The sequence below is a fragment of the Drosophila miranda genome, chromosome 2, assembly GCF_003369915.1.
Source record: "Drosophila miranda strain MSH22 chromosome 2, D.miranda_PacBio2.1, whole genome shotgun sequence".
Taxonomy (NCBI): domain Eukaryota; kingdom Metazoa; phylum Arthropoda; class Insecta; order Diptera; family Drosophilidae; genus Drosophila; species Drosophila miranda.
In genome coordinates, this window is record NC_046675.1 from 27,613,441 (window position 1) to 27,624,719 (window position 11,279).

Here is an 11,279-nt window from a genome sequence, read left to right on the forward strand (position 1 = left end):
AAATAACGGTCAACACTTTTTCATTTGCTGTCTGGTTCCTGGAAAAACAGAACAACACTACGCACAAACGCTCTCTCACTGAGCATAACACACAGTGTTGAACAGTGAACAGACGTGATTCGAGTGTACCTCCAGTGATTATCCAAAAAGCAAGATTGAGACCTCCCTAAAATATGTTAATAAGTGAGCATGTGGTCGTCAGAAGGCGCTGAAAAGAGGTAAAAAAGAAAATAATCTACTGCCCCAGGAAGCCAAACTGGCGTAATATTGAAATAAATGAAGAGGATGATCATGAAATAAATAACTTAAAAACAAGACAGAGTATGTTCTACGTGAACCTAAAGAAAACACCAAATATTGCAGAGGCACTTAAGATTACTCAAATTGGAAGGCACAGAGTAACAGTAATTAAGGCAAAGCAAAGTAAAGAATTGGTGTAGTGCTTTAGATGCCAAGATTTTGGACATACGCGAAACTACTGCCTTAAAAAGCCAGTCTGTGGAAAATGCTCTGGCGACCACTATACTGGATCAAAATCGTGCGAACTAAGTCTTAGTAACAAATCCATTTGTGCAAACTGCGGTGAAGATCACCTATCTAGCTATAAAAGTTGTTCAGTCCGAATTGAACTGAGCAAGAAGCTTAAGCCGACAGCCAGACTACCAGAAGATGGAATGCCTGCCAGTAGCAAAAATAAAAATCACCCAGTCAGATCGCAAGTCATCTCAAATGCCAATGTGAGGAGTGGGTTCTCCTATGCAGACATAACAAGACCGCGTGCAGAGAAAAATATTAACGTGAACACATTACATGACAGCTCCCGGTTGTTTAATGGTGCTGAAGATCAACATTTTAGTAGCAAATTCAAAATATTAGAAAAAGCTATAAACGACCTTAATAGTAGAATGGATCAAATGTCAAACTAATACAGGATACGATGGAGGCAAACAAAGCCTTCCGCGACCTGGTACAGAAGCTTATTTCAAAATGAACAAGCTTCAATTAAAAATCGGATTATGGAATGCACGAGGGCTAGTCAAGAACTTTTCCTTAATGCTAATAAAATCGATGTAATGTTGATAACAGAGACACATATGCGCCCTGGTCTGACAGCATTCGTACCAGGATACGACCAATATTACGCTGATCATCCCAGTGTAACATCGAAAAGTGGCTCTGCTCTGTTCATACGATCGTCCATTGCCCATACTCAGAACGAACCTACGTCCAGGATAAACATACAAGTTGCCAGCGTGAGTGTGCCGACTAATGTTGGATGCATCAAGATCTCCTCAATATACCTGCCACCCAACCAACCTTGGAGTACAACTGATTTTGAGCAACTTTTTCTTAGCCTGGGGAACAGATTCATCGCAGGCGGTGACTTTAACGCAAAGCACCCATGGTGGGGTAACGTCAGATCATGCTGTCGAGGGAAGCGATTGCAAGAGGCCATCGTCAGTAGCACATGCGAAATCCTTGCCACTGGCGAGGCAACTTTCTTCTCATACAACACTCGCCTTACACCTTCTGCTCTCGACTTTTTCATTGTCAACGGGATTGCGCAAAACAAGCTGTCAGTCGAAATTAAATATGAACTCTCCTCGGATCACCTGCCAATTGTAGCATCAGTGCATCATTCTCCTCAAATCAAAACTATGAAGCAACAAATTCTCCCTCGAGGCTCTTGCATTGAAGTATTTCAAGCCGAAATAGATAGTAGAATCAACCTCAACACGGAAATAAAAAGTCCCGATGATATAGAAGATGCAATCTCGATATTTATGAGAAACGTAATATTGGCTGCATCTTCTTCTGCGCCTGTAAACCAATGTTCACCAAGCCAACGACGACAAGATACTCTTCCCCCAAGTGCCGTAGCACTCCTGCGCCTGAAAAGAAGAGTAAGAAGAGAGTATGCGAGAACGGGGGATACTCGAGTTCATCAAATCTACTTGAGACTATCAAACCGTTTGCAAAAGGTTCTTGCAAAAGTCAAGCAGACGAGCATTGATAACATTTTAGAACAAGCTGGCCCCGATGCATCTTTCAACTATACTCTCTGGAAGCTTACAAGCCGATTTAAAAGAGTAGTCATGCCTAAATCGCCAATTAAAAATCCAGCAGGCGGTAGGTGCTATTCCAGTCAGCAGAAGGCTGATATCTTCGCAGACAGTTTAGAGCAAAGATTTAAGCCATTTAATCTTACGTCTGCTGTTACACGAAGGGCCGTCGAGCTACAATTGGAAATGCCCAGCCCAGTCACATTTCAAGAGGTGGTGCAGCAAATTAAGAAGCTGAAGGCCAAAAAATCCCCTGGTGAGGATCTGCTGGACAACAGGACTTTAAAACTTCTGCCTAAAAAAGTCCTTGCCAGCAAGCCCAGTCACATTTCAAGAGGTGGTGCAGCAAATTAAGAAGCTGAAGGCCAAAAAATCCCCTGGTGAGGATCTGCTGGACAACAGGACTTTAAAACTTCTGTCTAAAAAAGTCCTGCTATTTATAGTGCTGCTCCTCAACAGCATTCTTAGGATAGGACACTTTCCTACCTGCTGGAAGATGGCGCTAATCTCCATGGTACCTAAGCCAGAAAAACAACACACAGAAGTCGATGGCTACAGACCAATTAGCCTGCTCTCAGCGCTAGTGAAGATGGCGGAAAGAATGATACTGAACCGCATCATGCAGCTTGAACTGAGAAACATATTGCCGCCGCAGCTATTCCAGCGTGTGAGTAGCTTTCTAATGGACAGAAGTTTTAGAGTTGTTGTAAATGGAGCAAAATCATCGAAGCGCCCAATCTGTGCAGGCGTCCCACAAGGCAGCGTTCTTGGACCAACGTTATATACCCTATATACAGCCGATATGCCTTCCTCAAGGGTAATAACTGGGTTGGACGAGGACGATGTGTTGATAGCAGCCTACGCGGATGACACTGCAGTGCTGACCAGAAGTCCAAGCATAAATCTAGCTGGGCTCAGAAATGGAACATAGGCATCAACAGCAGCAAATGTGCTAATGTTACTTTTGCTACGAGAACACTTTCTTGCGGAGGCATTAATATGCTGGGCTCCACACTTACGCACAAGAGCTCGTACAAATACCTGGGTGTTGTACTCGACAGGTCACTAAATTTCAAAACCCATACTACCATGGTTCGACAGTCGGTGATGGCGAAAGCGGGAAAGATGGCGTGGCTACTTGCACCAAGAAATAAGCTGTCGCTGTACAGCAAAGTCACGATATACAAGTCCATCCTCAGCCCCATATGGAAATACGCACTTCAAGTTTACGGCATCGCGGCAAAAACCAACTTAAATAAAATTAGAGTTGCTCAGTCAAAAATTCTACGACGAATATGCAATGCTCCATGGTACATACGAAACAGCGACATCGAGAGGGACCTAAAGGTTCCCAAAGTGGGCGATGTTATACAATTACATGCAGCAAGGTACTTGCAACGACTTGGTGGTCACCCTAATGCGCTAGCCAGACGTCTAATTAACCCGCCAAGGAAAAGAAGACTCAAAAGGTGTCATCCACTGGATCTCCCTACTAGATCCCTCCTATAACATCTCATTAACTTTTTGTAAATATTGTAAATAATATATGTAACATTAAGTTTATGTATGTATCTCCTGTGATCAATTGTTTTTCCCCTTAAATGTAAAACTAGATTAAGTTGCCACGAAAGGTAACAGTAAACTTGTTTACAATAAAATACAAATTTTCCACATGAAAAAAAAAATAATAATAAAGAATAGGCAAAAACAGTTGCATACTTTCAGGCTGTGCCTTTCGTACTAGTAAGGAGTAAGCAGAGTTCTTTCCATGCATTCGTCGGAGACGGACCTGTCGCGCATTGAAAGTTTGGAAATAATCAAAAAGTGCATTCGGTGTGCTTATCTCGCACGCAAATCTATTTTTAGACTGCGCAGCGGTGTCGGTAACACGAGATCATCAAAGAACCGTAAGCGAAACAAGCTGTCGTACAGCGGGCAAGCTTTTGCGCTCTCACTTCGCGTAGTCCCAAACAAAGGGCAACTAAAGCTCAATTTTTCTTAGCAGCAAGTATTCTTGATAATATATTGACGATATTCTTGTAATAAACAAATTTCGTGAAGTGCCTAAAAAAGGACGTAGACTCACCTGATCATTCCATGCTTAGTGATAAGCTTTCAGCGACTGATAAGATGAGGAAAATAGCTGGTGCACCTGCAGAATCGCGTGCCAGCAATCTGGTAGATATGGTTATTCTCTATGATTGTGCGTTTTTAGTTTTCTCGTGCGTGTTTGCACAGATTTTGGTCGTTTGTGGGGCGGAAGGGGATGGGGCGAAATTTTTAAATACACGTTTTATAGTGAGATCTAACAGGAGTATTGAGGTGTGGGTGTGGCGAAATTTTGAAACAAACTTGTCAAGGAGTGTCACAGGAGTGTGGATACCAAATTTGGTTTCACTAGCCCTTATAGTCTTTTAGCACTAGGCGCACATAAGGACGTACAGACTGACAGACAGACATGATTTAATCGACTCGGCTATCCATTACGCACATCCAATTTCACCACAAATCTAATATACCCCCTATTGAGTATCGGATATAAAAATCGAAAGATAACATACGAAACAAGTGAAGAGGCAAAAGTTTATTCAGTTATAAAAATTGTCACCACAGACGGAAGGCCATTTTTGCTATTGGATAGCGAAGGATTCCGCGAAATTGTAAACCCAACTTATGATGCGATCTGAGTCCTATAACTTCACATTATGTAATGAATTACGTTCAAATTGGAGAGCAGCCTATCAAAGACAACATAAAATGACGTACAAAGGGAAAGCTAATATCGCTTAAAATATATGTTGCCACTAGAACAGACAAAGCTATTTTTTGCATAAATTTACAAATAATAATCTCAAAGCTGTGTAAAAGTGAGATCGTCGTAAAGACTTTGGGTATGATACACCTACTACATTCGCATACCGGGCTGTACATCAAAGAACAAATTATGGAGATTTCACGTACAGCATTAAATCGGTTAATGTGAGAAATATGTATGATAAAGGCCATTGATAAAATGATAAAAGCCATTGACATTTTAAATGATGATGCTACGGCTACGCTGTTACATGGTCTGATGAGGCTATTGTGGTCTAAGGATAGATTCACATTCAAGTGTAGGCTTGAACTCGGAACGGAGCGTTGAGCTTTCATACAGTGAATATTTTGGAAATATTCCCTTCGGTCAAGCGTAGAAGACCGTTCCAAATTTTTTGCGGAGGGAGCTGGAAGGAAATTGTTTTCGGAGAAGGACCCCGAGATTTCTACCAGTTTGATATGTTCTCTGGAAATATACTCATTAGGGTATAAAAACACACACAGTTACTAAAAAAAATCACATATTTATACTTTTGGTACTACCCCTTCGGTAGCACTTCTAAATAATCGCTAAGCAGCGCTATCTGTTCTGGAATTGGACGAAGAAGATCAACATGAGTAAGTGGCAAATGTAGCTGCCCAAACTTCCAGCTATTTGCGTGCCGCAATTGAACAAAATAGACAATCTCGAAGAGGCCCTCAATTCTGTAATTCCAGCTGATGATTACGACATTCGCACATCCAGATTTGGAGTCTCGCGTATATTCCAAAGCTTTTCGAACAGTTGTTGATGTGCTGACGAAGCAAAATTGTGAATTTTGGCTCCATCAGTTATGACAGGATACGCCGTTCAGATTAATTATCCGAGATATCCATCCAAATGTACCAAAAGAATTACATTCACAGTCATGAATATCTATTGCCCCAGAAAGCCAAACTGGCGTAATATTAAAATTAATAAAGAGTACAGTACAGAATTGGTGCAGTGCTTTAGATGACAAGATTTCGGATATACGCGAAACTACTGCCTTAAAAAGCCAGTCTGTGGAAAATGCTCAGGCGACCACTATACTGGATCAAAATTGTGTGAACTAACTCTTAGTAACAAATCCATATGTGCAAACTGCTGCGAAGATCCAGTTATAAAAGTTGTTCAGTCAGAATTGAACGGGGCAAGAAGCTTAAGCAGACAGCAAGACTACCAGAAAATGGAATGCCAGTCAGTAGAAAAAATAAAAATCACACAGTCAGATCGCAAGTCATCTCAAATGCTAATGTGAGGAGTGGATTCTCCTATCCAGACGTAACAAGACCGCGTGCAGAAAAAAATATTAACGTGAACACAACACAGAGTAGTTTGATGGTTGTTTGACGGTTGTTTGATGGTGCTGAAGATCACTATTTTAGTATTTCAATTCAAAATATTAGAAAAAGTAATAAAACGACCTAAAAAGCAGAGAGAGGTCTGAGAGAATTCGTGCCAGTACACGATCAATATTACGCAGAACATCCCAGTGGAACATCTAAAAGTGGCTCTGCTCTCTTTATACAATCGTCCATTGCTCATGCTCAGAACGAACCTACGTCCAGAATGAACATACAAGTTGCCAGCGTGAGTGTGACAAGTAATGGTGGTGCCTTCCAACCAACCTTGGTGTAAAACTGATTTTGAGCAACTATTTCTTGGCCTAAGGAACAAATTCATTGCAGGCGGTGATTTTAATGCAAAGCACCCATGGTGGGGTAACGTCAGATCATGCTCTCGAGGGAAGCGATTGCAAAAGGCCATCGTAGGTAGCACATGCGAAATCCTTGCCACGGGCGAGACTGCGCTAAATAAGCTATCAGTCGAAATTAATTGAGCTCTCCTCAAATCACCTGCCAATAATAGCATCAGCAGAGGAGCATTGATAAAATACTAGAAAGTGCTGGCTACGATGCATCTTTCAAATACACTCTAGAAGCTTAGAAGCCGATTTAAAGAGTAGTCATGCCAAAAACACCAACTAAAAATCCAGCAGGCGGTAGGTGCTATTCCAGTCAGCAGAAGGCTAATGTGCAGACAGTTTAGAGCAAAGATTTAAGCCATTTAATCTTACGTTTGCTGTTAAACGAAGGGCTTCTGTCTTCTATTGTTGCCCCCAACGACAAATAATAACACCTGTCCCTTCGGTAATATAATTATGCTTTATTTATATAGCGTTATATTAAGACTTAGGGCTAGATATGACAATGGCTCTTAACTATGGATCTCCACCACACGCGGGGCTCTCGTCGAGTGTGACAGCGTTGATGCTATTGATTGGGCAAGTTGACCTCAGCGTCCGCTTTGGCCCGCCACTCAAATCCGCACTCTACGTCTCGCACTCCCCTACTAGATTCCGCCGGTGGATGTTGATCACCACTTAACTTAAACTCACTCTGATGGGCAGGCAGGGCCTGTTTCTCTGCTTTCCGTATGCACTTCACTACACTCTTCGAACCGTACCGGGTTACTACTTCTGCATTAAGCGGGGTTCAATATGCGCGCGCGACTACTCATCTGCGGAAGATCTCGCTCCGGCGCCGCAGCCTCCTTTTATAACCCTGCCTTAACGGGACCCCGGCTTGACGTCGGTAATTTGCCAGTACCGTCTTCTGGCTTCCACAGCATTCGCAACGGGACCAGGCCGGTGGCGTGATCCCATGACCTTATTTGGTTATGCGTCGGGCCACTGCCGGCCCGATCCCGCCGTCTCCTCTCGCATGTCTTCCTCTCCGAGAGCAGGGAGCCCTTGGCCTCTTCGCCGCATCCGGATATCCGCGGGTATCCGGACTGACGTTCGCCTTATCCGACCAGCCGTCAGCCTTATCCGGCCGTTCCTCAGCCTTATCCGGCTCTGCTTCGGCTGAATTCTTTCGTAGCGGAATACTTCTGTTTTCCGCGACCCTTCGTCGGAGTGCGTGTTCCCAATTTAAACGGCACCGTTTAGAGCGCGCTCTTTATCGTTTCTACGATCAGGGCCACCCTGGCGCCCTCTGTCGTCTTTGCCCATGGCGGTGCTGCCAGACCTTCCGGGTTTCTGGCCCGGGTTGATTCCCTCCATATCGATATAGCGTAGGAACGTCTGTGCGATCTACTCAATATTCCGCGGCGAATCGGGTATTGCCTATATTTCAAGCTATATAGATTTGCCCACTTAGCTTTATCATAGATAAATGCATTTTCTACAAGATTGCTTCTTTTAATTACCGTAATGTATTTTATTTTGACTAAAATACGGTTTTCAAGTAAATGTTGCCGCAACAGTGTGTATGGAATGCGCAACATTGTGTATGGAATGGGACTCATTGTTGCAAAAGCGAACTGCGGCGAATGCCGTTGGTGTTGCGCTGCGGGCACACTGGGTAGTACCCAGCCGGAAAAATACCGAATAAATACCATTACTGTAACAAGTGTTACCTTTCCATTGTTCAGCCAAAAACACTGCAACTACATGTAAAATGTAAAATATGGCATGTATTATTTGAATTTAGTACATATACAAAAAAGTAGATGGCGCATTATAGTTCCAAAAAGAAAAGTCACTGCAGATAAGCTGAAATTTGAATTTATTGAATTTGTTTTTTTTTTAAATTGAATTATTTGAGGATTTAAAACATTTGCAGACAACTAAGGACCATTTTGAGTCTTGGTTCCTTAAAGTAAAATCTGTTCCAAATTATTTAGTTTTAATGATATTTTTACTTATACCGATAGATGTAAATTAAACTTCAGCAACCTATTTTTGACCAGTATTTTTGTTTATTAATGTTACCTTAACTTCCATGTAATGTAAAATGTATAATGTAAAAGCTGTTAAAGATAAAACTATCGTCCGTAAGGCAACACATTAGCCCTTACAAAACACATGTTAATGTTAAGTCTAGTGTTACCTTAACTTTCTTCACTAACCATGCTTACATGGAAAAATACCGAATACATACCATTACTGTAACAAGTGTTACCTTCCCATTGTTCAGCCAAAAACACTGCAACTACATGTAAAATGTAAAATATGGCATGTATTATTTGAATTTAGTACATATACAAAAAAGTAGATGGCACATTATAGTTCCAAAAAGAAAAGTCACTGCAGATAAGCTGAAATTTGAATTTATGTTTTTCTTTTTAAAATTGATTTATTTGAAGATTTAAAACATTTCCAGACAACTAAGGACCATTTTGAGTCTTGGTTCCTTAAAGTAAAATCTGTTCCAAATTTTTAAATTTTAATGATATTTTTACTTATACCGATAGATAATCGGCTCCAAAACAGGATGTACTTAACATTAGCTCCTGGAAATTACTTCAGTTGCCGCCAACGTAAGTAAAGGTTTTCATTACATCATTAAAATAAAGAATAGATAGTCGGCTTTGTTGAAGAACACAAAACGAGTGTCCGTTAGACGAGTGTTAATGAAAAGCTGAGCACCGACATCGGGCCGCCGACAGCCGTTGCATCCACATCCACGAAACGGAAAAACAAAATGACCATTTTTAGTATATTTTCATTGCCTCTGTGTGTTGCCACTGCAGCTGCACCAGCAATGAGCCGACCACCGCCGGCTCTCCAATGACTCTTCGTCTTTGCATTCAAATCGAGCGATGGGCGATAGTGATGGCGATGGCGATGACGATGACGACAGTCCCAGCCGACAGAACCGCATCGTATGGATGTCGGTGCCCCAAGTCCCAATGCCAGCTGACCAGCCAAAGTCTCCAAGCTATTTCCAATGTGCGGCACTCTGGCAGAGAGCTTGGCCACCACCAGTCCATCCAGTTATCCACTTGTTCAGCAAGCATATTGAGAGTATATACATTCCTTCCATTTTGCGTCCCTGAGGACTACTATTATATGGAATAGTAGATATTAAAATATAGAAAATGCTGTAGAATATGACGAATTTAAGTTTTAATTATTTCCAGAATATCTTTTAAAGAGTAAAAGAATAGAACCAAATACTCGACCAATCCATGTTCACTCGACCATCATCCATATCAACTTAACATTATCTTTCGTGAGAGATAGCTTTCAGTATTAGTTCAATTGTTCCAATCTGTCCCTCAAAATAATTCCATGATCCATTATTTAAGATCTTTCTAACAACTACAAGGTTTTCAAAACCTAAATTTCATTTTTTTTTAAACAAATAATTCTCAATATTCTATCTTAAATTAATGAATCCCCTTAGATTTTGTGGGTAAATATTATGAAATTGAAGAGTCTAATTAATTTGGCTTCCAGAAACCTCCCTCCATGGCAGTTATCCCCTAAAGATCTTTCGTTTTCACCTTCCCTATAAGCCACATCCAACCATCCCCCATTATCAGCCCCCGGCGCGACGCGGTCCTATCTATCTATATCTATAGAGCATTTCGTCCGTCGTTGCTTCCAGTGCCTATATATAAATTTGTATGTGTACGTAAGGTTGTTGCATGACTGCATACGAGAATAGTATGTGTGTGTTGGTGCTTTCGTTCGTATTTGTATCTGCTGTGCGAGGCTCTGGCTCTGTTCGCTGTTGCGATACTATACTAACGAACGAACGAACTTCCCAAATGTCGGCGGCGTTTTTGTTGCTTTTTCTATATTTTCAGATTGTATGGCGAACGAGCGAATGGTGGTGCCAGGGACGTTGGGTGGAGCGGTGGAGGGGCCAAAGTGGATGATGTTGCCCGTTGCCGTCCCGGCCTGACGACTGTTGGACTGGGGCTTGTCGAGGACGTTAGTTGCTGTGTTGGCCTGGCCTGCTAGCTGGGTTGGTTGGCTGGTTGGTCGGTGCGTTTGCGTGCCAAAAACCGAGCGATGGCAAAATTCATATACGGTTTATAGTGGAAACTATAAACAGTATGCAGGCAGCCAGCATTCCGTCCGGCAATGTTGAATTTTGGTTTCCCCACATTAGAGCTTGCTGCGAGACTGCGCAAAGGATTAAAGCTTATCGATATACCCAATAAAATGATGAGTTTAGTATCTAATTAGGATTAAAAAAATATATTTTAGAGCTTGTTTAGTTTCCTAAAAAAAAGTCAATAGGTTAATTACTTTTATCCAATGAATCTTTAGAAAGAGATCTGCAAATTTAAAAGGGGTTTCTAAAGAATTTCTAGGTGTTTTCCTTACCTGACCAACTGTATCGCCAGAGATCCAAAAAATCTATGGATATTACCCTAAAGAAAAACTGATTTCTAGTAAATGCCCAAACCCTTGCGTAACCCAATCCATATTCAACCCATTTAAGCGATCCTTAACCAACCCAACCCAACCCAACCCAACTCTACCACATTTCAAGCTCCAACCCCGTTTGAGTGGCCGCCTCGAACTGCATCGCGAGCTGACTGCGCACAAAATTTAACCAGAAATTTAACAGAGCAGCAGA